Genomic DNA, 27,627 nt, shown 5'->3' with positions numbered 1-27,627 from the left:
TTTGCTATCTCAGATTTCAGCTGGTTATTTGCTTATTAAAATGTAGAAGTCCAGATAAGAGGAACATGGTATACCCTAAAATAATTTTAAAATCAATATACTACCTTCTTGAAGTTGCTTCTAAACATTTTAATCATGCTTAAAAGAGCTGCAAATGACATAATTTCTGGCTTCCTGTAAACTATCAATATTTTATAATGAAAATCCTCCACCCCTTCCTTTAATGTATATAACACAATGTAAAAACAATAGCTATTTTATACATGCCATCGTCCATTTAAAAATTACTTTTTTAACAGTTGCAAATTTACATTATTCCTTTTTCTCCTTGACTTTGAATTTCCCTTCCTCTTCCCCTTCAGAATTTTAAATTAATATGTTTTTACACTTAAAAGGTGCTTATTAATCACTCTATCAAACATTCCTGCATCAAAAATATGCTCATCATTTGAAATCTAAATTTTTAAATTTCTCTATCTGTTAAAGCTATGTGTTAACATTGTTTTTGGTATGAATTACTTGTACAATTATTTTTCATCTCCAATTTATCAGTCCAAAATACATGGCTTACAAATTTTTGTACCTATTAACTAAATAGGAGCCATAAATGTCATTGGAAGTTATGTGTTGGATGGTCAGGGTAGTTCATGAGCCTAGGAGGCTGGACCCCAGGGGGCAGAAGGTCTCCTCTCCTGTGCTCCAGAGTCAAAGCAGCGTGGAGAGATTTGAGGTATGAGGTACGTGGTTCTTTGGCAGAGTGGGGAGAGGATGGCTGTGGAGGAGAAGCTAGGAGATGAGAGCCACCATGTCACCCTGCCAGCCTCTACTGCAGGATGTGTCCTTGGGTAGAACTTGAGGGGGGAGTATTTAGAAGTCCAGAATTGGGAAGCTGATGCCGTCAGCAATCTCTATGCCTGGGAAGTCCTGGAAAAGCCTTTGGTATCCATAGAGACATCACACCTAGGTTTGAAAACCACTGGTGTGGTCTCAGTACATAAATGTCCTGAGCAGTCTTTTTTCTTCTCACAATCTTATATAAAGGGATCACTTAGTTGCTGGGGGTATTTTAAGTGTCAGTCTCTGTGCTGAGCACTAGAGAGACAGAAGAGAGAAAAACCTGGCCTCCACGCTGAAGATGCTCACAGTCACGAAGGGAGCCGAGGACCTCAGCCCCATAATACGTGCTCAGGGCCTCACGGGAGGCACGGAGGCAAGAGAGATCACTTACAACTGAGGGGGAAGAAACAAAGTTTTTATGAGGAAGACCTCATTTTAATGGGCTCTTGCCCATTAGGTAGGGTATGAATATTTTGAGAGGAAGGAAAGAATACTTCTAGAAAGAAGCAAGAAAGACAAAATAAATGTGGGCTGCTCCTTAATTGGTACCCACCATCTGTCAATCACTGACTTGACAGAAGTCCCACCGTGACACTCAGGATAGTATTGAGTGATGTCTGATAAAATGCCTGCGACAAATATAGGTGCTTTAATTGCAATATGTATTAAAGCTATTAGCCTAATTATGATGACGGTATAATACTGTATCTTGTTCTAAAAAGCACTTATTTCCAATGTATCCTAATAACAGCTTCTTTCTGGCTGCTTACTTTGTGATCTTAATTAATATGTACAACAGCTAGGCAGGTTGTACTATAGGCAGGTTGTATTATTATTTTCATATAAAAGAGGAAACTGAGGCCCTTGGAGGGTTAGGTTTCTTGCTCCAAAGCCACAGCTGGTAAGTGGCAGAGCTGAAATCCACAAACAGGTGCATCTAACTCGGAATCCTGGGCTCCTGCCAGCCATCTGCAACTTGCCTCCTCTTCTCTCGCACCTTCATGAAATGCCAGCGTGTCTGTAAATCCCACACACATTTCACCTGGCTGGCTCCTTGTACACGATTCTGCTCAGGTCACTGACTAATCTGCAGCTGGTTTTGCGGCTGTTATCACAGTAGTTATGACAGGCGAGGGTGGCTGCCTGGAGAACAGACAGCCACACAAGAGGCCACTGTGTCAGGGACGTGGAGATGTGGGATGTCTTCATTATTCAGCCACCAAATGATTGTCGTTGTCAATAATTCATCCTCTTATTCATTCAACAAACATTGATTGAGAGCTATTATTTACAAGACTCTCTGCTAGGTGCTGGGAAATGGAGAGAGAAAGCCTAGTGTGTATCCTGAGGGGCTGAGCACATGGTGGAGAATTCAGACATGTCCATCCTTGACCCTATGGTGTGGAAGAAGCCAGGGCTGTTCAGGCAAGAGAGATGGAATCCCTGCTCCCCTTCCTTCCATTTCTAGCCCTCCCTCCTCCTTTCATCTTGGTTTCATTTTATCCTTGCAGCCCTGTGAGGGCCACCAGGATCTCTGCTTACAGACAGGAGAACTGAGATTTAGGTTATAAAACTGGTTGACAGGTGCAGCTGGGAGCCCTGAAGGAAGCGGGGTCCAGGTGCCCAGTCTGAGGCCTGTGTGCCTGTCAGACTGCCACCGGCCACATTTGTACAAACCCTCCGTGCTGTTCTGCTGCCTGGTTGTAGGAGTGTGACCCACCCATGCTGCTGAGACCATCACTGTCCGCTATAGCATCACAAACTGTCATCTGCGGTCCTGATTTTTTTTTTTTGTGACATGAGTGAAGTAATCTTTATCCCCTTCCTGTGTTCAAATGTGTTGCTGCAGAATGTCTCCTGTGTTCAGTCGTGGGAGGCTGCCTGAGACCCTGCTGGTTGTCACGTGATATACATTATGTGCATGACAGTCCTTTCTAAAGTCAGGAACATTTTTAATTTTGAAGTCCCATGGGTTTGGCTAAAGGACTGGCTAAAGCAGAGAATTAGTCTGGAGGAAAGGAGGAAGAAAGGATGAAAAAGAACTAGGAGGGGTGGTCTGTGTTTGGAGCGTGGGTCAGGATGGCTCCAGGATAACACAGCTGAGCTGAAATGGGGGACAAGTCACAGAGACCCCAAGTGGTGGAAGAAACTAGATTTTGGGATAATCACAGATGGACAGAACTGAGATCCAGAGAGGAAAGGCCTGGGAGTGGGACAGGCTGTGTGGGGCCATAGTGGGCTTATCTGGGCTCGTCACATGTGTGTGGACAAAGGTATGTTCCAGCTTTTGTCAGCCTCTCTTTGTGGGCTCCCCAGGTGCTTGCCGTGCTGCTTGGCCCTGTCACTGGCTTGTTTACAAGGTCCCTGGGAGCTCCCCTGGCTCAGCAGCAGAAGCACAGGCCGTGTGGCCGGCCTGCGGTCCCTGTGCTGGGAGGCAGCAGGCACTCATCTCCATTGTCTGGCAGCAGCCCCGAAGGAGCTTGGTGGATCCATCATGCCTCCTTTTGGCTGCCCCTCTCCTCTTGGCTGGGAATTTAGCCCATTTCAGAGAAAAAAATGGCCTTGAGGCTCCTATTCTAGATTCACAGGCCTATGGTTCTGGCATCCCAGGAGGGGGAGGGTTTACAGCCTCTCAGAAACCCCCAATAGCTTGGTCTCCTTGCTGGAGTGGCCATGCGAGGCGGCTTGAGTCCCCAGAGAGAACGAGGCACTGACCACTGTCTGAGTAGCAGGGTCCTCCAGGCTGTAGGACATGGGAGCCAGCCCAGAAGCAAGGCCCAGAGAGAACCTTGCAAGGAGGCAGCACAGCAGCTGCCAGCATGTGGGAAGCTGGCAGGCTCTAGTGGTGGCCCTGCAGGTGGCCGAAGCCTGCCGCTAGGAGTCTGGGAGCTTCTGACGCCTGGGCTCTTGGCAAGCAGCTGACAGGCTTCGGGGAGCTGTGGGCGCAGGTGGCAGGGCTGTGGCTGGCCCGGGGTCCTGGATGGAGTCAGTGCAGAGGCGGCAGTCTGGGTCTGTGCCGAGCAGCTCATGCCCCCTTACTATCCATCCTCGCCTCACCTTCCTGCCCTGCCTGCAAACCCCCTTCACCTGGCGGACTCCTCCCCTCCCCTGGAGATCCGGCTCTGGCGTTACTTCCTGTAAGGGGGCCTCCAGGCCTGGACCCTGCTGTGGGCTGGGCTCCTCCCTCCCTGTGGCACACTCACCACAGCGCCTTAAGTGCCCAGTGCTCACCCAGATGGGAGCTCGCATGCAACTGAAGCCGCAGGTGCGGGGCAGATCTAATTGGTGTGGGACGCATGGCGTTCACTGAATGCAGAGACGGAGGCCGGGCAGGGATGGAGACAGAAGGAGCCATGTGCAGGGAACAGTCGAGGAGTCAGGAAGCAGCTGCCTGTCAGAACCAGGCCCAGGTCAAAGTAGGGCACAGCCTGGGGTCTGGGTGCGGCTCTGGTTCTTGAGCCAGATCATCTTCAGCCTGACCATGGGTGGAACAGGAGCTGGCACTTAACTTGGGATTGGGGTGCAAGTGGTCCTCATGGGGAGAGGCAGGACGAATATCATCCCAGGCAGAGCCTGGCACCATCTGCTTCCCAGAAGGTGATCAGAAACATGTTCTCAGTTTAGCACTTAGGTCCTTGGAGAGCAGGCCTGGGGGCTGGGGCCAGGCTGATGGAGAAGGGTGGGCATGCTTTGAGATGGGTGGAAAGAAAAGATGTGGCTCCTTCTTGCCTGGGCATGTTCCCTACACCAGGGACTTTGAGAGCAGGGAGAGAGCACCAGACCTGGGTGGACAGCGAGTGGAACTGCCTCCTCCTCCATCCTCCCCTCCCTGCTACGGGGTCTCTGTGCCAGCTCATGCCTGGCCCTGGCTCCACGGCTGATCCTGCCACCGGCAGGACTAGGTGCTTTGCAGCCCCGTGAGGGTGGCAGGGACCATGTCTGTGTTTACATTCCTGGGACAGTGGCAGGGATGATGTCTGTCTTTACAGCCCTGTGAGGGGGGCAGGGACCATGTTTGTATTTACAGCCCTATGAGGGTGGCAGGGACCATGTCTGTCTTTATATCCCTGGAATGGTGGCAGGGACCACGTCTGCCTTTACGGCCCTGTGAGGGGGGCAGGGACCACGTCTGTCTTTACAGCCCTGTGAGGGTGGCAGGGACCATGTCTGTCTTTATATCCCTGGAATGGTGGCAGGGACCATGTTTGTCTTTACAGCCCTGGGAGGGTGGCAGGGATCATGTTTGTGTTTACAGCTCCGTGACGGGGGCAGGGACGATGTCTGTCTTTATATTCCTGGGATGGTGGCAGGGATGATGTCTGTCTTTACAGCCCCGTGAGTGTGGCAGGGACCATGTCTGTCTTTATATCCCTGGGATGGTGGTGGGGATGATGTCTGTCTTTACAGCCCCGTGAGTGTGGCAGGGACCATGTCTGTCTTTATATCCCTGGGATGGTGGTGGGGATGATGTCTGTCTTTATAGCCCTGTGAGGGTGGCAGGGACCATGTTTGTGTTTACAGCTCCGTGAGGGTGGCAGGGACCACGTGTACCTTTACAGCCCTATGAGGGTGGCAGGGACAATGTCTGTCTTTATATCCCTGGGACGGTGGCAGGGACCATGTCTGTCTTTATATCCCTGGGACAGTGGCAGGGATGATGTCTGTCTTTCTCACTGCAGCATCCCCACTGCTGGGCAACAGTACTTGGCACCCAGAAGGTTCTGGTGACCATTTTCTGAATTCAGACTTGGAGTGTCCCTACTCATTTACTGGCCACATACTGTGAGCAGGGACCATGCTGAGCTTCTGACGTACTTTTTCTAATTTGGGCTTCACCTCAATGCCGTGAGGTCGGTATTCCCACTTGGAAGTTCAGGAACCCAGGGCAAGGAGGTTAGTCACTTGCCTGTGTCATACCGGAGTAAGTGGCAGGGCTGGGACTGCTCGGAGCGCTTGCTTGTAGAATGCGCATTATCTTCCAGGGGTGGGCCGCTCACCTGCCTGCACCCAGCCCTTCACCAGCTGTTGGAGCCGGTTCATCCCGGCCCTCTGCCTTAGCGCTGGTTCTTGGGACCCATCTTTGCTTCCATCTTCGTTATATTCAGGCAGCAAAACAATTCCTTCTCCGCTGCCTTCATGCGTCTCAAATCTCTTTCTCCCAGTCCTCTTCATTACCCCAGGGGGGGACCCTGACTGCTTCAACTCTGGACTCCACGGCCCCGACTTGAGCTCCCTGCTTCAATCCACCTGCAATCTGCCTGAGCTCTTTGAACAGATTCATGGAGAGAGCATGTCAGCGGCTCAGACACCTGGAGCTCAAATGCCCCAGCTGCCAGCCCTGCAGTCACACTGCCACCAGCAGCTTCTGCTTTCTCTGGCTGCCCCCCGTCCATGCTGAGCAGACCAGTCATACATCTTTCTGGAGCCCTTTTGCTGTAATTCTGGGCCTTTTCTCTTTCTTCTCCACATGGCCTTGCCAGAACCCACCCTTTGAGGCCCAGGAATCACCCAGTGAAACTTCACTAAGCTAACGCCTCCATTGTGGAGTTAGTCATTAATTCCATTCACATCTATTCCCCACTTTCCAGACTAGAGTTAATACCAAGTTGGCTAGAATAACTTTTTTTTTCCCCCTGCCTGGAACTGACTCAGATTCTGTTCTTCTGCACAACTAATTAAAAGTGAACTAAAAATAAAATCACTCTCAGTGTTAAAGTGGCAAAAAAATAAATAAAATAAAAATAGAATGACTTCCCCATTTCTACACAGCAACAGCCGCTACTTATTCCAGAAAGGAAGCTTGCTTTCTGTCCTCCTCCAAATGACTCTCATTATAATCTCTTCAGGAGCCTGAAGAGTCATGTTCAAAGTTTGGGCTTGTTGGGTCTAAATGATAATTGTCCCCAGTTCTATAATTACATGGGTACAGTGGTTAAAAGAGATTTCCCAGAGTTAGATGTATGAGGAGAGTTTTTAAAGTTTTTATTTATAAAAAAGTGTTTAAGATTTATGTGAATTGGAATACAACCTTCCAGTCAAGATAGGTTTTCTAACTCATTCAAATGAAGTCTTAAGAACTAAAATTACATTTAGCAATAAAAACATACTGAATCTGACTTCTACCCCAGGATATTCAGAGCTAGGAGGAGTATCATTACCACCCTTGCAATGAAAAAGCTGGATTATTTCAAATTCATGACTGGTTTTGAAACCATCTGGGAGCTGATGTTGCAGAGGCAACAACTTGTGGAAAAATCTAAGGAGAGATGGCGTCCGAGGGACAGGAGATGCGAGCACGTCCCCTGAGCAGACAGAGGTGGGCAAGCAGGGTAAATGCAGCTGGGAGAGTGGCTAGTTGGTGGAGGCTGAGAGTGAATTGATGAGACTGAGGGCAGCCCTGAAATTGGGGGGTGCACACCTTCCTGCAGGCTTTGGCCACAAATCTTAGGTACCCCATCTTTTCTGTGAGGTCCCTCAAGTATAAAAGATCTGAGTACAGGGCAGTGCCTGTGGCTCAGAGGAGTAGGGCACCGGCCCCATATACCACAGGTGGTGGGTTCAAACCCAGCCCTGGCCAAAAAAAAAAAAAAAAAAGATGGGAGTACAGAGCTGGTGAAGGAGAAAGTCTGCTCCTTCCCTCCCCATCCACCCTACTGCAGAGCAGTGGCCCTTGTCTGCACTGGCTCTGGCACTGGTATGTACTATCCATGGCACTGGGGAACACTCACCCCAGCAGCAGAGGAAGGGAGGTGGGGAGGCCACTGCTCCTAGAAAGGGAAGGATCAAGTGCTGATCCCACAAGTGCAGATAATAAAAGAGGCAGGAGAGCCCAAAAGGCTGTATTCTTAGGACCCAGGAACAACGTCTAGGCTTGAACTTGACCCAGCTTAGAATTGCAGAGATGATACCTACCTACCCTTAGTCCTACAACCAACCTACAGTTTCAACAAAAAATAACAGCAGAAATCTGGTGAGTGAAGGACAGGAGAGGCACAGGAATGTGGAAGGGAACCCTTTCAGAGATACAGCACAAAGAGAAGACCAAATAAAATAAAAATAGAATGACAAACAGATATTGCTGTAGCAGAGCCCAGACTCAGGCTGTCTCTACAGGAATTTGAAGACTGTTATACATGTAGGGTGACTGCAGCAACAAGAAACCTCAAACCCAGTCTAACAGCTGACTAGATTAATGTAAGTCCTTATACTGGGGACCCAGCAAAAGGCAAGCTGGGTCCATTTTGAGCCATAAAAATGATTATCTCAGTCTCTACTGTCCTATGCATGTGATGTCTTTTTGCTTTCACCAAAAAAAATCATGAGCTGTAAGAAAAGGCAATAAAAAGCAACACCCCCCCCCCCAAGGAATAGAGCAATTGTCTGAACAAAAAACAGATATGACACAGACATAGCAACTATCTGACAGGGAATTAAAATGACTAAGAAGAGACATCAAGGTAAGAGGTTCTTGCCAAAGGCAGGTGAAGGACTTACATGTTAAAGTTGGGGATGAGGTGGCTCAGTGCCCATAGCACAGTGGTTATGGTGCCAGCTGCATACACTGAAGTTGGGTTCAAACCTGACCTGGGCCAGCTAACCACCAATGACAACTGCAACCAAAAATAGCTGGGTGTTGTGGCGGGCACCTGTAGTCCCAGCTATTTGGGAGGCTGAGGCAAGAGAATTCCTTAAGTCCAAGAGTTTGAGGTTGCTGTGAGCTGTGATGCCATGGCACTGTACCGAGAGGGACAAAGTGAGACTCTGTCTCAAAAAAAAAAAAAAAGTTGGGGATGAGGAACTTGATTAGATATCAAGGGTGGGTGTGGCTTTGAAGGATTGTTTGCTAAGCCAAAGACAGGATGGGACACTAGACCACTAGACTAGAAGAGGGTGCACAGGAGTCTGACTTAAATTTGGTCAAGGAGAGAGTTTTTGTCAGTATATGTGGACTGCTGTATCAATGTGTACTTCCCAGCTCTGCTTGCTGAGAGAGACTGAAAGTAGTGACACCCCAATAGCAATAAGCATACTTACACTTAGATCTTGGTGTCTAAATACCATTCTCCATTAGAAGTGGCTGATCCTAAGTCTTGGGAAGGTGAATAATAAGAAATGAATATACTGGTATAAAAATGATAGAATAAACAAATAGAGGAGAAGGGCCAAATCCTCCCTACAGAACTTCACTTAATAGAAATAAAGGAAATAAAAAGTCACTAATAGGCTCGGCACGTGTAGCCCAGCAGCTAGGGCACCAGCCACATACACCAGAGCTGGTGGTGTTCAAACCCAGCCTGGGCCTGCCAAACAACAATTACAATTACAACTACAACCCAAAACATAGCTGGGCTTTGTGGCAGGCACCTGTACTCCCAGCTACTTGGGAGGCTGAAGCAAGAGAATCACCCAAACCCAGGAGTTGGAGGTTACTGTGAGCTGTGATTCCATGGCACTCTACCGAGGGTGACATAGTGACACTCTGTCTCAAAAAACAAAACAAAACAAAGCAAAACAAGTTACTAATACCACAGTTATAATAGTTACAAACAAGATCAATGAATAAATTCTAAAATGGGTGGGTGCAACTTTAAGGAGAAATAGAACATTTGAACAGGCCCCCGATACCTCCCCTTAAATTTGCTAATTAGTGTAGTGGATTTAACACAGGACCACAGATTTTTGGATCTTCCTCCCTCCAGAAGGCAGAGCAAAATATCTTTCCCCTTAAATATGTGATGGACTTGGTGACTTGCTTTTAAAAGAAATGTAGTATGAGAAAGGAAGATCCGATGCCACCTTGACTGAGTGATTAAGGTTTATTTCCCCAGTAGTGAGTCATGTTGATATCGTGTGATGGGGGCACCCCACCTTGTGTCCTGCCCTCAAATCCATAACCTCATTCTAGTCATGAGACTCCCACAGACTCAAATTGAGAGACAGTGTACAAAATTCCTGATCACTTCTTTTAAAAAATGTCAAGGTCTTAAAATAGGAGGAAGAACAAAGAATTCATCATGGATGGGAAGATTCTAAAGAAACAAAATGAGCAAATGAAACGTGGTGTCCTAGATTGGTCCTGAAACAACAACAGAAAGGATGGTCGTGGTCAAACTTGGTAAATCCTAATGAAGTCTGTAGTTTAGTTAAGAATCATGTTCCAATGTTGTTTAGGTTTGATAAATGTACCAAGTTTTAGTGGAGGAAGGCGGTGAAAGGTTTGCAATGCTTCTGCAAATCTAAAACTATTTTCAAACTAGAAACAGCAACTTTGTGTAAAATCCACCCATGGTGGCTTTCAGGCCCTTGTGTCTAAAGTTGGGAAAGGCAGTTTTGCACAGTGTGGTGGGAAGTACTTTTGCGTGCTCTCAGATGAAATGATACCCGGGGAGGGGGGAGCGGCGGGGGGACTCCAGCTGGCCCATGGACAGTCGGGTTGCAGGTGGTTTGGAAAGTGATTGCCGAGAACCTCTTGGTGCTTCCTCGGCACCCTGCTCAGACCTCGGCGTCCACCCCTCTCACGTGCTCTGGATCACTTTATTTTCTTGACGGTTGCCCCATTGGGCTGTGAGCTTTGTTATTGTGTTGCATTTTTAGATCCCAGTACAAAGCCTGACGTGGTGTCAACTATGGCTCCACCCCTCTCACATGCTCTGGGTCACTTTATTTTCTTGACGGTTGCCCCATTGGGCTGTGAGCTCAGCTATTGTGTTGCATTTTTAGATCCCAGTACAAAGCCTGACGTGGTGTCAACTATGGCTCCCTGGATGGATTTATCTAATTTGCATGCTTGGGGAAATACATGATCGAGATTTTGATATTTCTTTTGGGAGATCATATTTAGAAATTGATCAGTCTTTGCTAATTTGCTAACACGCTCTTTCCTTTGAAACCTGATTTCTGTACACCATCCCTAGGGAGCTCCTATTAGCATATGACATTTCATCGTTATGTGCTAGCAAATGCATTTATGTTTCTTTTCAAACACAGGGCTGAGTGTTCAAAGCACCGTCTTTTTATGTACAAAGTATCCAGCTGTCCTTCAGTGAAAAATAATGGCCAGATTGAACAGAAGCAAAAAAGACGTGTAACTCCTCACCTTTCATACGTATTTATAATTTAGAAAGTAAGGTTACAGCCATCATCTCATTTAACCCTCACAATCACTCTGTGATGTAAGCAAGGCCTTGGGCGGCACCCCCATTGTGCAGAGGGGAAACTGAGTCTTATGTAAATAAAGCGACTTGCCAAGGTCTGAGTCAGGACAAAAGACCTTTGACTTCCCACTCCTCGGGTCTCTTTCTGTTCCACAGCCACGCTAGTAAAGAACCCTGCCATTGTAGTTACGCTGTAGAACCTTAATTCTCCACTCTGCTGAGCCCCTGTCGGTATGCTCTGCTGCAGATTGCATTTATTTTTCTGTCTTATGAAAAACCTCATTAATACAGTTTTGCTGTTCATTCTTCTGTGTGTGTCATGTCAATAGGCTCGAATATAGCAGAAATAATTGGACTGTGGGATTCCAAGCTGGAGTTTATTGTCAAGTCAGCTGTCCCCGATTATTCATCGGTGTGAGAGAACTCAGCCGTGCAAAAGATGCCTCCACCTTCCTTACCTGCAAACTATGCGGCGTCAGCATATTAGCGGCTAGTCTTACGGAATGCTAATTTTGTCATTTAGAATCAGATAATTAGAAACACAACTGAGGAATTGTCTAATTTATATATAGTAGCAAAGAAAGTTTAAAACTTTTCTCTCTATTCAGTCTGACTTCTTTACTAGTAAAATGCCCACGTGAACAGTTCTCAGTTACCTCATCCATGAGCTTCATTCCTGAGTCATTTATTTATCCATCCAGTCCATCGACATGTACCAGTCGTCTGCTATGTACCCAGCACTGGCCTGTGGTTAGGCACAGAAAGGTTACTAAGAGGATCTCCGCCCGAATGGACTGAGTGTGTAGACAACAGACAGAGGGGGGCTTATTATAGTCCCAGGGTCCCTGTTGGCCAAGTGAGCATGGGATGGGGTCAGCAGGTGTCCTCCAAGGTGAGCTATTAGGCTGAGTGCTGAAGGCAGGCGTGCCAGTAGAGGGCCACCAGTTCCTGGCACAGTGAGACTTAGAACCTACATCCTCCAACTACGCGGCCTCCTTAATAAGGAAATCCCAGTGTGAGTAAGGGGAGGAGAGTGGGGCTGGGCTTTCTCGCACAGGGAGTGGTATGGACAAAGATGCAGAGATTTGCCGTGGCAGGATGACTTGGAGGCAGGCGAGGCTCTTTGATGTTGCTGAGGTTTAGGGGATCACAGCAAGTGGTAAGAATGAAGAGTTAGGTAGAGGCCAGTGCCAAGAGAGCTCTGGGTCCTGAGCCAAGAAGGTGGGATCCTAGCCTGCAGGTCGGGGGATACACTGAAAGGTTTCAGCAGAAGGTCATGCTCAAATATGACTTTTTGAAAGCTCATTTGGACAGTGCAGAGACACTTGGAGAGAGAGGGAGAAGTGGCCTCCCGGAAAGCTGAGGTGGGCCAGGATGGAGGCCGTGCCATGGGTGTAGCTGCTCAGCTGGAGATTTTTTGGCAGGGCTGGGAGCTGGGCCAAATGTGCAGGGAGGTGATATGCTGGTTTCTTTTGAGCACAGACTGTGTGACCTGGTGCAGTGCACTTGTTTTCTGTGAGCCCCCACTACTTGCCTGTCAGATGAGTCCAGTGGTCCCTCCTCGGCCCAGTCAGGGCTTGCAGAGGCAACCTCATGACAAAGCAAGGACAGGTGCCCTGCAGATGGGAAAGTGCTGGCAAATAGGATCTGCTATTATTATTTAAGTCAAGGGTTGGCAGACTATGGCCTTTTGACCAAATATGGTCTGCTGCCTGTTTTGTAGATCAAGTTTTATGGGAGGGCAGCCCCACCCATTTGTGTGTACTTGCTGTGTCTGGCTGCCTCCTATTACAACGGCAGAGGTGAGTTATTTCATCTGAAACCACGTTGGCCGAAAAGTCTACAATATTTACTATCTGGCCTCTTTCTGACAAAGATTGCTGTTTTCTGGTCTAAGTCACGAGTTAACAGTTTTGCCAAGTGTAATTATTAATTGACATGTGCGCTTCCAGAATTTCTTCCATTTATTGAGTTAACTGCTGTCGGGCAGGGGGCCCGGGTTCCTCTGCGTGTCTGGCTTCCCTGGGGCCTGGGTTGGAATGGCTTCACTCATCAGGAAGGGGGGTACAGTCACTTCACAGCCTTGCCAAGCTCCTCTCTGTGGAGAACATGCAGGGAATACGCTTGAGATTCAGCGAGAGTCACCCTCAGAAATGCAGACAAGACCACTGCCCACGGGGCTTCCTTTGAATCTCTGCCTCAAACACGTGCGTCCCCTTTCTTCTCTCTTCTTTCCGGTGGTTACATAGCCTGCTTGCTGTTCGTGTCACTTATTTCCCAATTTCCCGGAGTCATTTTGTCTGTCTGCTTTCTTCTCCCAGTAATTTTCTTTCTTCCATTCCAATTAGCAACCTGCGTAATCGTAAAAAGAACCCAGAACAAATTACTGCTCCCACCAACACTCAGCTCCAGCCAGTGGGCATCATAGTCACTTTTGGGGTCCAAACTATTCTTGATACGCCTTTGCATTTTCTAGCTCCGAGGATGGCAATTAGACAATAGAGACGAAGAACACAGAGGAAGGGCCACCAGCTGCCCAGCTTCACCGCCCTCCTGTCATTCCCTTTTTTACAAAAGAAACCAATTTGGACTAAATTTTTTTTTTTTCTTTCTTATTGTTGGGGATTCATTGAGGGTACAATAAGCCAGGTTACACTGATTGCAATTGTTAGGTAAAGTCCCTCTTGCAATCATGTCTTGCCCCCATAAAGTGTGACACACACCAAGGCCCCACCCCCCTCCCTCTGTCCCTCTTTCTGTTTCCCCCCCCATAATCATAATTGTAATTAATTGTCCTCATATCAAAATTGAGTACATAGGATTCATGCTTCTCCATTCTTGTGATGCTTTACTAAGAATAATGTCTTCCACGTCCATCCAGGTTAATACGAAGGATGTAAAGTCTCCATTTTTTTTAATGGCTGAATAGTATTCCATGGTATACATATACCACAGCTTGTTAATCCATTCCTGGGTTGGTGGGCATTTAGGCTGTTTCCACATTTTGGCGATTGTAAATTGAGCTGCAATAAACAGTCTAGTACAAGTGTCCTTATGGTAAAAGGATTTCTTTCCTTCTGGGTAGATGCCCAGTAATGGGATTGCAGGATCAAATGGGAGGTCTAGCTTGAGTGCTTTGAGGTTTCTCCATACTTCCTTCCAGAAAGGTTGTATTAGTTTGCAGTCCCACCAGCAGTGTAAAAGTGTTCCCTTCTCTCCACATCCACGCCAGCATCTGCAGTTTTGAGATTTTGTGATGTGGGCCATTCTCACTGGGGTTAGATGATACCTCAGGGTTGTTTTGATTTGCATTTCTCTAATATATAGAGATGATGAACATTTTTTCATGTGTTTGTTAGCCATTCGTCTGTCGTCTTTAGAAAAAGTTCTATTCATGTCTCTTGCCCATTGATATATGGGATTGTTGGCTTTTTTCATGTGGATTAATTTGAGTTCTCTATAGATTCTAGTTATCAAGCTTTCGTCTGATTGAAAATATGCAAATATCCTTTTCCATTGTGTAGGTTGTCTCTTTGCTTTGGTTATTGTCTCCTTAGCTGTACAGAAGCTTTTCAGTTTAATGAAGTCCCATTTGTTTATTTTTGTTGTTGTTGCAATTGCCATGGCAGTCTTCCTCATGAAGTCTTTCCCCAGGCCAATATCTTCCAGTGTTTGTCCTATGCTTTCTTGGAGGATTTTTATTGTTTCATGCCTTAAATATAAGTCCTTTATCCATCTTGAATCAATTTTTGTGAGTGGGGAAAGGTGTGGGTCCAGTTTCAGTCTTTTACATGTAGACATCCAGTTCTCCCAACACCATTTATTGAATAGGGAGTCTTTCCCCCAAGGTATGTTCTTGTTTGGTTTATCAAAGATTAGGTGGTTGTAGAATGTCAGTTTCATTTCTTGGTTTTCAATTCGATTCCAAGTGTCTATGTCTCTGTTTTTGTGCCAGTACCATGCTGTCTTGAGCACTATGGCTTTGTAGTACAGACTAAAATCTGGTATGCTGATGCCCCCAGCTTTATTTTTGTTACAGAGAACTGCCTTAGCTATACGGGGTTTTTTCCGGTTCCATACAAAACGCAGAATCATTTTTTCCAATTCTTGAAAGTATGATGTTGGTATTTTGATAGGAATGGCATTGAATAGGTAGATTGCTTTGGGAAGTATAGACATTTTAACAATGTTGATTCTTCCCATCCATGAGCATGGAATGTTCTTCCATTTGTTAATATCCTCTGCTATTTCCTTTCTGAGGATTTCATAGTTTTCTTTATAAAGGTCCTTCACCTCCTTCGTTAGGTATATTCCTAGGTATTTCATTTTCTTTGAAACTATGGTGAAGGGAGTTGTGTCCTTAATTAGCTTCTCATCTTGACTGTTATTGGTGTACACAAAGGCTACTGACTTGTGGACATTGATTTTATATCCTCAAACATTATTAGTATTTTTTGATGACTTCTAGGAGTCTTGGGGTTGAGTCTTTGGGGTTCTCTAAGTATAAGATCATGTTGTCAGCAAAGAGGGAGAGTTTGACCTCCTTTGCTCCCATTTGGATTCCCTTTATTTCCTTGTCTTGCCTAATTGTATTGGCTAGAACTTCCAGCACTACGTTGAATAGTAAAGGTGACAGAGGACAACCTTGTCTGGTTCCAGTTCTAAGGGGAAAAGCTTTCAGTTTTACTCCATTCAGTAAAATATTGGCTGTGGGTTTGTCATAGATAGCTTCAATCAGTTTAAGAAATGTGCCACCTATGCCTATACTCTTCAGTGTACTAATTAGAAAAGGATGCTGGATTTTATCAAATGCTTTTTCTGCATCTATTGAGAGGATCATGTGATCTTTATTTTTGCCTCTGTTAATATGGTGGATAACGTTTATAGACTTGCGTATATTAAACCAGCCTTGCATCCCTGGGATGAAGCCTACTGGATCATGATGAATGACTTTTTTGATGATAAGCTGTAATCTATTGGCTAGAATTTTGTTGAGAATTTTTGCATCTATATTCATGAGTGAGATTGGTCTGAAATTCTCCTTTTTGTTTGGGTCTTTTCCTGGTTTTGGTATCAGGGTGATGTTTGCTTCCTAGAATGTGTTGGGGAAGATTCCTTCTTCCTCAATTTTTTCGAATAATTTCTGCAGTACAGGAATAAGCTCTTCCTTGAAGGTTTGATTGAATTCTGGTGTGAAGCCATCTGGACCAGGGCATTTTTTGGTTGGAAGATTTTTTATTGTTTCTTTGATCTCAGTGCTTGAAATTGGTCTGTTCAGGAGCTCTATTTCTTCCTGGCTGAGTCTAGGGAGAGGGTGTGATTCCAAATATTGATCCATTTCTTTCACATTGTCAAATTTCTGGGCATAGGGTTTCTGGTAGTATTCAGAGATGATACAAGAGATCAGTTGTTATTTCCCCTTTATCATTTCTGATTGAGGTTACTAGAGATTTTACTTTTCGATTCCTCGTTAGTCTGGCCAATGGATTATCTATTTTATTTATTTTTTCAAAAAACCAACTCCTTGTTTCATTAATTTTCTGAATGATTCTTTTGTTTTCAATTTCATTGATCTCTGATTTGATTTTGGATATTTCTTTTCTTCTACTGAGTTTAGGCTTAGATTGTTCTTCTTTTTCCAATTCCATAAGATCTCTTGTGAGATTGTTGATGTGCTCTCTTTCTGTTTTTCAAATGTAGGCATCTAAATTGATGAATTTTCCTCTCAAAACTGCTTTTGCAGTATCCCACAGGTTTTGGTAGCTTGTGTCTTCATTGTTGTTATGCTCAAGGAAGTTAATGATTTCCTGTTTTATTTCTTCCTGCACCCATCTGTTATTCAACAGAAGATTGTTTAATTTCCATGCCTTTGGGTGGGGTTGAGCATTTTTGTTAGAGTTGAGTTCCACCTTTAGTGCCTTATGGTCTGAGAAGATACAAGGTAAAATTTCAATTCTTTTGATTCTGTTGACAATTGTTTTGTGTCCCAGGATATGATCAATTTTGGAGAATGTTCCATGGGGTGATGAGAAGAATGTATACTCTTTATCTTTGGGATGGAGTGTTCTATATGTGTCTATCAAGCACAGTTGTTCTAGGGTCTCATTTAAATCTCTTATATCCTTGTTTAATTTCTGTTTAGAGGATCTGTCCAGCTCTGTAAGAGGAGTGTTAAGGTCCCCTGTTATTATGGTATTATCAGATATCATATTGCTTAGATTGAGTAAGGTCTGTCTCAAGAATCTGGGAGCATTTAAATTGGGTGTATAAATATTTAGAATTTAAATGTCTTCTTGTTGTATTTTTCCCTTGACCAATATAAAGTGACCGTCTTTGTCTTTTTTGACTTTAGCTTCTTTAAATGCACATGTATCTGAAAATAAGATTGCAACTCCTCTTTTCTTCTGAATGCCATTTGCCTGAAAAATTGTCTTCCAACCCTTGACTCGGAGCTTTAATTTGTCTTTTGAAGCCAGGTGTGTTTCTTGCAGACAGCAAATGGATGGCTTGTGTTTTTTAATCCAGTCAACCAATCTATGTCTCTTCAGTGGGGAATTCAAGCCATTAACATTTATTGAGATAATTGATAAGTGTGGTAGTATTCTATTCATCTTATTTGGTGAGAGTCCATTGCTTAGTTTTATCTTTTGCATCAACGTGGAGGTTAGGTTTTGTCCTTTAATTTCTGAGTTCTTACTTTGCTGCTGATCCATTGTGGTGGTCAGTGTGCAGAACAGGTTGAAGTATTTCCTGTAGAGCTGGTCTTGTTGTGGCGAATTTCCTCAATGTTTGTATATCCGTAAATGATTTGATTTCTCCGTCAATTTTGAAGCTTAGCTTAGCAGGGTACAGAATTCTGGGCTAGAAATTGTTCTGTTTAAGTAGATTAAAGGTAGATGACCATTGTCTTCTTGCCTAGAAAGTTTCATTAGAGAAGTCTGCGGTCACTCTGATGGATTTGCCCCTGTAGGTCAACTGGCGCTTACTCCTGGCAGCTTGCAGAATCTTTTCTTTTGTCTTGACTTTGGACAGGTTCATCACAATGTGTCTTGGAGAAGCTCGGTTAGAGTTGAGGCGACCTGGGGTCCAATAGCCCTCTGAAAGCAGTGTGTCAGAATCTTTGGTGATACTTGAGAAATTTTCTTTTATAATATTCTCTAGTATGGCTTCCATTCCTCTGGGGCATTCTTCTTCCCCTTCTGGAATTCCTATAACTCGTATGTTGGAACGCTTCCTAAAGTCCCATAATTCTGACAGTGAATGTTCTGCTTTCTCTCTCTTCTTTTCTGCCTCTTTTACTATCTGAGTTATCTCAAAAACTTTGTCTTCTACCTCTGAAATTCTTTCTTCTGCATGGTCTAACCTGTTGCTGATACTTTCCATTGCATCTTTAAGTTCCCTAATTGACTGTTTCAGTTCCTTCAGGTCTGCTATATCCTTTTTATATTCTTCATATCGTTCATCTCTGATTTGATTCTGTTTTTGAATTTCCTTTTGGTTAATTTCCACTTTATTAGCAGTTTCCTTCATTGTTTCCATCATTCTTTCATTGTTTTCAACATGTGTATTCTAAATTCCCTTTCTTTCATTCCTAACATTTCTGTATAGGTGGAATCCTCTGCAGTAGCTACCTCATGGTCCCTTGGCGGGGTTGTTCTGGACTGGTTCTTCATGTTGCCTGGAGTTTTCTGCTGATTCTTCCTCATGAGTGATTTCTTTTATCTGTTTCCTTGCCCTAATTTTCCTTTCACTTCCTCTTGCTCTTTAAGTTCTCGTGCCTGTGGACTAAGAGTTACAGGACCAGAAGGGTGAGAAGGTTGAAGAGCAAAAAAGGGATGAAAGAAAGGAGGACCGAGTGATAAGAAAAAAAAAAGAAAAATAGAGAAAGGAGAGGGGGTGGGTAAAAGGAATATTGACAAAAAGAAGAGAGGCACAGAAAGAGGGAGACAGAGCAATATAGGTGTACAGTAGGGTACTTTGATACAACCTTAAAAAAAAAAAACCCACCTTGTGGGGGTGCCCAGTTGGGTGGTTCCCTTGAGGTCAGCAGCTCTTTGCTAACCTGATCAGACACAGTACCCCACCTCCACCAAGTAGAGAGGAAAGACAACAGTGCTATATATCCAAGCAAAACAAGCAAACAGAAAACTTTACGGGATAAAATTGGGTGGAAAACCAAATAATAGCGGTAGAAACACTAACAAAAATGAAGTTCTAATTATTGAAATAGGCAGCAATGGGAAATTATAATTAAACTAGCAAAATTGAGAAAGAAAAAGGATCTGTATGGAAAAGGTTGAACTTGAAAAACAAAACAACAATTTACAACATCAAAATAAACAAGAAAAAGAAACAAACCAAAAAAAAAAAACCACAACCAAAAACAAAGCAGTATATATATGTTACTGAATATTGTCTGGGCAACACGTGGTCTTCTGGTGTATGAGATGTTAATCACAGTTCTGATACGACTGGAGGCTGCTAGTTTCTCAAACCCCAGCAGGTAGACACCCTAAATCTCTCTTCAGCCCACTTAAAAGGCTCTTTGAACTTGTTCACTTGCTGAGCAGAATCTTTCCCAGGGAAATGCTTGTCACTGGAATCACTGCTGAAGTGGCTATCCACTTACCCTGTGTGCCTCTGCCCCCGAGGGTTAGGGCTGCAAGGTTTCTCAGACCCCGCCCTTAGGCTACTTGGTCGCTGGGTTACCAGTTCCCACCCAATTCTAGCTCTGCGACCCTGAGGGCGGAGCTTGCCGGGGCAGATCGCTCACAGTGGCTGCCTGTGACCCAGAGCCAAACACTTTTAGCTCCGTCTGGCTCAGCAGCTCAGACTGGGGCCCTAGACAAAGGCCAAAGTTCTCTGCCCTTCCGCTCAGGCTCTCCCCAAGGCAGTTCAGCTGAATGCCAAGTCCCAGGACACCAAAACTGTTCACAGATAAGGCCTTTCTGGTTTGCAGTCTCGCTGCTACTGAACTTACGTTTGCGGGCGGGTTTAGACGGATCGAACACACGTGACTACTTGCTGGTTTTCCACTGTTTTAGTCCTCCTCTTGGGGTCCAGAAGTCTTTTGCTGACTCCCTGTATCCTCTCAGGGGTGATGATAGGCAGGTCCTACCAGCCAGAGATGCCTGGAGTCCTATCTCTCCAGACACACGGTGCCCAGATGCAAGGAAGCTGTTACTCGGCTGCCATCTTGCTCCGCCTCCTGGACTAAATTTTTACACGAGGCCTCCAGCAATTCTCAGCTCCGGAAATATCAGGAGGATTTAAAAGTCACACGTGCTGTTAAATATTGTCTTTGCTTAAAGCAAACAGAGAAACTCGTGAAGCACAAGCACAAACCACCTGCATTCTCCATGGCACTCTCCCTTTGCTGAGACAGAGTCCACGGCAAAGCTGCCTCTGGAATGTGTGCTCTCGAGCCTGAAAATGGTCTCACCAGTCTCAGCTCTTATTTCCATTTAGTATGGAAGAGGGGGAAGAAAAAAAAAAAAAGAACATCAGAGCTAGCAGAGGCCTCCGAAGCAGGTAGTCAATGCTTCTCACAGCACAGATGGTCTTGTGACCCAGATGCTCCGCATTTATTTATGTGGAAGGTACCATTGCACAGCTGGCGGGCAGCAAAAGATTTCTTCACTTGTTCAGGATTCATTCATTCTTTCATCGTGTGTGCAGTCAAAGAGTACTTACTACTGTCCGGAGCGAATCCCCAGCCCCAATGAGCCTCCCCACATCTGGGCCACCAGCCCCTTCCTTGGTCCCTGTTTGCCTTTTCCATCCTGCTGCCAGGACAACCAGCCTGGTTCACTCCCCTCTGAGCAGCCCCCTCTCCATGGGGACCCTCCACATGCTGCTGGCCCTCCTGCCCTAGAGCTGCTTTTGTGGGAAAGATTTTTATGAGAAAAGCACACATGTAGGGAGCAGATGTGGGTGAACAAAATGCTTCTGAATCTTCAGATTTGCAGAGTTGTTGACAGTGGTCAACTTGGCTTCCTCTGAAGACGGACCTCACATGTCACAGCTCACTTCTTTGATTCCTGGGGAGGTTCTCGAATCTCCCACTGTGAGACTTAGCCCTCCTCCTCCAGAAACTCCTTTTTATTCTCACCCAGGCTTGGAGCCCATTGAAGGGAAGCCAGGGATGTGAACCAGCGTCCTGGTGGTGGTGAGATGGTGTCTCTGCTCAGGGAACACTCAATAGCTCCGTCTGGCTTGAACAAAGAGTGACGTGAATATTGGAGTTAGGGGGTTGACCCTAAGCAAAGGGGAGCATCTGTGGAAGGATTGTGGGAAGGAGCTGACATCTCATCTACCAGTGACAGGTAAGTTAGATTGGAGGGGATTAGTCTGGAAGGGCAAACTTATTAGGCAGTAGGTCAGTGAAAATGAACTGAAGAAAGAGAAAGAGTTTGAGACATGTGAGTATTAAACTGAGTTTACTGCCTGGCAAGCCAGGGACAATGTGAGATTGGGGCCTTCAGATTAACTGTCATGGATGACTCAGGGTCAGCTGCAGACACCAGGCTTATTGGTAGACAGCAAAGTCTGACAGCATCCTCCTTCCCTAGGAAGATGGTCACCTGAACCCCGGTTACAGGTGGGGCTTATAAGGCAAAATCTCAGAGTCTGACCAAGAAGCATGAGTACTGGGCTTCAGTGAGCCCTGAGCTTGCCCGTTTAGGACTGGGGTAGTCATGAGTTTGGAGCAGGCCAACCGCTGAGCCCACATCTGTTTGCTTAGTCTAGACAGCAGCAGGTGACTGCCAACTGCTTTTTTGCTGGGTTTGCCCAGCTTTCTGAGTAGCCTGTCTTCTGATCCCTTCACCCTGAACTCTGGATATTTGCAGTCTTACCTTCTTAGTGTGTGGGGTTGGTCAAGCGTGGGCAAGACCATACGCATACTCTCAAGATTCAACCAAGACTTTGATCAGAATACACAAACCCAAAGCCTTGTGGTCATCAGAGAGCTTTGCCTGGTTGTGATTTCAGGCTCTGTGTGGCCCTGGACAGGTCACTGTCATCTCTTTGAGCCTCAGTTTTCCCACCTGTGATAATCCCTGCCTTGTTGGACTGTGGCAAGGCTCGATGAGAGGAAGCGTATGTCTGACACCTGATAGGAACTCAGTGCATCCACAGAGTGAGCAAGACTGTGCAAGGGAAAGCAGTTGGGACTGCCCAGACCTCCTCTGACCATTAGGCTCCTGCTTCTTGCAGGAACGTGGAGCTCCAGGGGCCTTCCTGGAAGACCCTGGCAGGGGAGCCATTCCTGGCTTCATCCTTGTCACTCTCCTCTCCCGTTGTGGCTCTGCCTTTCTCTCTGGGGACAGAGAAGATGGATCACTGTCTTGAAGGTGCATCATTCACATCACCACCTGCCTGACCTATGACAAGATTTAAGCTGTCGCTTAATTTGTTCCCTATTAAGTATAGACACATCCTCACCTCCTCACCTTTAGCAGAACTTGGAGGAGTGTTGGGGAGGAAGTCAGGAGTCAGGAGAGGATCAGCTTCCAGGGCTGTGCTTTCCAAGGTCCCCTATACTTCGAGGCTGCAGGGTTTCCAGCAGTGGCCAGGGCATCGGGGCCGAGGCCCAGACCAGGTCACAGACTCAGAGAGGGGCCTGCTGGGTGTGCGAGCCTTGAGCAGAGCTCAGCTCTCAGTGCTTTAGTGGGTTTGTTTTAAAGTCACAGCTTTCTGGAAGCCCTTCACTCTGTGTTAGTGTCCTCTGAAATGCTGATCTAACAATCCTGGCTTGTGCACAGAATGTTGAGCTGTAGCGCACCCTTCCCGCTGGGCTCCTGGGATGGGATTTGACATACTCATCCTTTGAATTTCCAGGAACCCTTAATCTTTGACCCACGCCAAGCCAGAGATGAGCTTCTGAAAAATTGTATGTAATAATTTCTTTAAATCCTTCCCTGACTTTTTTCCCATGGGGATTATTTATTTATTTATTTATTTATTAATTAAATCATACCTGTGTACATTGCTATATTCATGGGGCATCATTCACTAGCTTCACAGACCGTTTACCAAGTTTCATATATACCCTTGTAAGATGCACCACTGGTGTAATCCCACCAACCACCTACCCTCTACCCACCTCCCCCCACCCTCCCCTCCCTTTCCCCCTTCCCTCTATTCTTAGGTTGTAACTGGGTTATAGCTTTCATGTGAAAACCCTAAATTAGTTTCGTAGTAGGGCTGAGTACATTGGGTACTTTTTCTTCCACTCTTGAGATACTTTACTAAGAAGAATATGTTCCAGCTCCATCCATGTAAACATGAAAGAGGTAAAGTCTCCATCTTTCTTTAAGGCTGCATAATATTCCGTGGTGTACATATACCACAATTTATTAATCCATTCGTGGATCGATGGGCACTTGGGATTCTACCATGACTTAGCAATTATGAATTGGGCTGCAATAAACATTCTGGTACAAATATCTTTGTTATGATCTGATTTTTGGTCTTCTGGGTATATGCCCAGTAGAGGGATTACAGGATCAAATGGCAGATCTATATTTAGATCTCTAAGTGTTCTCCATATCTCTTTCCAAAAGGAATGTATTAATTTGCATTCCCACCAGCAGTGCAAAAGTGTTCCTTTTTCTCCACATCCATGCCAACATCTCTGGTCTTGGGATTTTGTGATATAGGCTAGTCTCACTGGAGTTAGATGATATCTCAAAGTAGTTTTGATTTGCATTTCTCTGATGATTAAAGATGATGAGCATTTTTTCATATGTCCGAAGGCCGCGTGCCTGTCTTCTTCAGAGAAGTTTCTCTTCAAATCCCTTGCCCAGCCTGCGATGGGATCCCTTGTTCTATTCTTGCTAATGCGTTTGAGTTCTCTGTTAATTCTGGTTATTAAACCTTTGTCAGAGACATAACCTGCAAATATCTTCTCCCATTCTGAGGGCTGTCTGCTTGCTTTACTTACTGTGTTCTTGGCTGTGCAGAAGCTTTTTAGTTTGATCAAGTCCCAGTAGTGTATTTTTGAAGATGCTTCAATTGCCTGGAGGGGGGGGGTCCTCCTCATAAAATACTCACCCAGACCGATTTCTTCAAGGGTTTTCCCTGCACTCTCCTCTAGTATCTTTATAGTTTCATGTCTTAAGTTTAAATCTTTGATCCAGTGAGAGTCTATCTTAGTTAATGGTGAAAGGTGTGGGTCCAGTTTCAGTCTTCTACAGGTTGCCAGCCAGTTCATCTAGCACCATTTGTTAAATAGGGAATCTTTTCCCCACTGAATGTTTTTAATTGGCTTGTCAAAGATCAGATAATGGTAAGTAGCTGGATTCATCTCTTGGTTCTCTATTCTGTTCCAGACATCTACTTCTCTGTTTTTGTGCCAATACCATGCTGTTTTGATCACTATTGATTTGTGGTATAGTCTGAGGTCTGGTAGCGTAATTCCTCCTGCTTTGTTTTTATTTCTGAGTAATGTCTCGGCTATTCGAGGTATTATCTGATTCCATATAAAAAGAAGTATTGTTTTTTTAAGATCTTTAAAGTGTAACAGTGGAGCTTTAATAGGGGTTGCATCGAAATTATATATTTCTTTGGGTAGTATGGACATTTTAACAATGTTGATGCTTCCCAGCCATGAGCATGGTATGTTTTTCCAATGGAAAATATTTTCAGCTATTTCTTTTCTTAGAGTTTCATAGTTCTCTTTATAGAGATCTTTCACGTCCTTTGTTAGATTAATTCCCAAATATTTCATCTTCTTTGCCACTACTGTGAATGGGATAGACTCCTTAACTGTTTTTTCAACTTGACTATTGTTGGTATATATAAAGGCTACCAATTTATGAATGTTGATTTTGTAATCTGAGACGCTGCTGTATTCCTTGATCACTTCTAAGAGTTTTGTAGTAGAGTCCCTAGTGTTTTCCAGATATACAATCATATCATCTGCGAAGAACGAAAGTTTGATCTCTTCTGACCCTATATGGATACCCTTGATCGCCTTTTCTTCCCTAATTGCGGTGGCTAAAACTTCCATTACAATGTTAAAAAGCAATGGAGACAATGGGCAGCCTTGTCTCTTTCCTGATCTGAGTGGAAATGATTCCAATTTAACTCCATTCAATTTGATATTGGCTGTGGGTTTGCTGTAGATGGTCTCTATCAGTTTAAGAAATGTCCCTTCTATACCGATTTTCTTAAGTGTTCTGATCATGAAGGGATGCTGGATATTATCAGAAGCTTTTTCTGCATCGATTGAGAGAATCATATGGTCTTTGTTTTTTAATTTGTTTATGTGCTGGATTACATTTATAGATTTACGTATATTGAACCAGCCTTGAGACCCTGGGATAAAACCGACTTGGTCATGATGTATAATTTGTTTGATGTGTTGCTGGATTCTGTTTGTTAGGATGTTGTTGAATATTTTTGCATTAATATTCATTAGTGATATTGGTCTATAATTTTCTTTTCTTGTTGGGTCTTTTCCTGGTTTGGGGATCAGGGTGATGTTTGCTTCATAGAACGAGTTGGGGAGTCTTCCTTCTTTTTCTACATTTTGGAACAGTTTGAATAATATAGGTACTAATTCCTCTTTTTATAAAGGTTTGGTAGAATTCTGATGTGAAACCATTTGGTCCCGGACTTTTTTTGGGGGGGAGGTTTTGTATGGTTGATGTTATTTCTGAACTTGAAATGGGCCTGTTCAACATTTCCACTTGATTCTGGTTAAGTCTTGGAAAGTGATGAGCTTCCAAGTATCGGTCCATTTCCTTCAGATTTTCATATTTCTGAGAGTAAAGTTTCTTGTAGTATTCATTAAGGATTTTTTTGATTTCTGAGGTGTCTGTTGTTATTTCGTCTTTGTCATTTCTGATTGATGAGATTAGAGATTTTACTCTTTTTTTCCTGATTAGGTTGGCCAATGGTTTATCTATTTTGTTGACCTTTTCAAAAAACCAGCTTTTTGATTTATTGATCTGTTGTATTATTCTTTTGTTTTCAATTTCATTTAATTCTGCTCTAATTTTGGTTATTTCTTTTCTTCTACTGGGTTTGGGGTTGGAATGTTCTTCCTTTTCCAGTTGTTTGAGATGTCCCATTAAGTTGTTAACTTCCTCTCTTTCTGTTCTCTTGTGGAAGGCTTGCAATGCTATAAATTTCCCTCTTAGAATTGCCTTTGCGGTGTCTCAGAGGTTCTGATAGTTCGTGTCTTCATTGTTGTTTGTTCCAAAAAATTGGTGATTTCTTTCTTTTTTTTTTTTTGGATTTTTTTTTTTTTTTGGCCAGGGCTAGGTTTGAACCCACCACCTCTGGCATATGGGACCAGCGCCCTACTCCTTGAGCCACAGGCGCCGCCCTGGTGATTTCTTCCTTAATCTCATCTCTGACCCAGCTATCCTTCAGCATAAGGTTATTTAACTTCCATGTTTTTGTATGAGTATGCAGATTCCTGTTGTTACTCAGTTCAAGTTTTATTCCATGGTGGTCCGAGAAGATGCATGGAATAATTTCTATTCCTTTAAATTTACTGAGGTTAGACTTGTGACCTAAGATGTGATCGATTTGGAGTAAGTTCCATGGGCTGATGAGAAGTATATGTATTCAGTTTTGTTGTGATGAAATGTTCTGTAGATGTCTGCTAAATCCAAATGTTGGATGGTTAGGTTTAAATCTAAGATTTCTTTGCTCAGTTTCTTGTTGGAGGATCGATCCAGCACTGCCAAAGGAGTGTTGAAATCTTCAACTATTATGGAGCTGGAGGAAATCAAGCTGCTCATGTCTGTTAGAGTTTCTCTTATAAATTGAGGTGCATTCTGGTTGGGTGCATAGATATTAGTAATTGAAATCTCATCATAGTGAGTATTACCCTTAACAAATATGAAGTGACCATTCTTGTCCTTCCTTACTTTTGTTGGTTTAAAGCCTATTGTATCTGCAAATAAAATTGCAACACCTGCTTTTTTCTGATTACCATTTGCCTGAAATATGGATGACCATCCTTTGACCCCGAGTTTGTATTTTTCTTTTAAGTTAAGATGTGACTCTTGTGTGCAACAGATATCTGGCCTGAGTTTTTGTATCCAGTCAGCTAACCTATGCCTCTTCAGAGGACAGTTAAAGCCGTTCACATTAATGGAGAATATTGATAAGTCTGGTGAAGTTTTGGGTATCGAGTTTTTCAAAATTCCACTGGGCATTTTTAATCCTTTCACCAGTGTGGAAATTGGAGTTTGATCTGAAGTTTCTGAGTGAGTTTATTTTTGTGGTATAGGATTGGGTTGGTCATTATGGAGGATAGGTCTGAGAATATCCTGAAGAGCTGGTTTGGTTATGGTAAATTTCTTCAATGTGTGAATGTCATTAAAGTATTTAATTTCTCCATCATAAATGAAACTCAGTTTAGCTGGATACAAGATCCGGGGTTGAAAGTTATTTTCCTTTAGGAGATTAAAAGTCAGTGACCACCCTCTTCTGGCTTGAAAAGTTTCAGCAGAGAGATCTGCAGTCATTCTAATATTCTTGCCTTTGAAGATAATGGTTTTCTTTCTCCTGGCAGCTTTGAGGATTTTCTCTTTCATATTAACTTTGGTGAAGTTAATTATGATATGCCTGGGGGATGTCTTATTGGTGTTGAGTTGAGCTGGGGTTCTGAAGC

This window comes from Nycticebus coucang, chromosome 4 (assembly GCF_027406575.1).
Source record: "Nycticebus coucang isolate mNycCou1 chromosome 4, mNycCou1.pri, whole genome shotgun sequence".
In the NCBI taxonomy this organism is placed as follows: Eukaryota; Metazoa; Chordata; class Mammalia; order Primates; family Lorisidae; genus Nycticebus; species Nycticebus coucang.
This window is presented reverse-complemented; position numbering follows the sequence as displayed.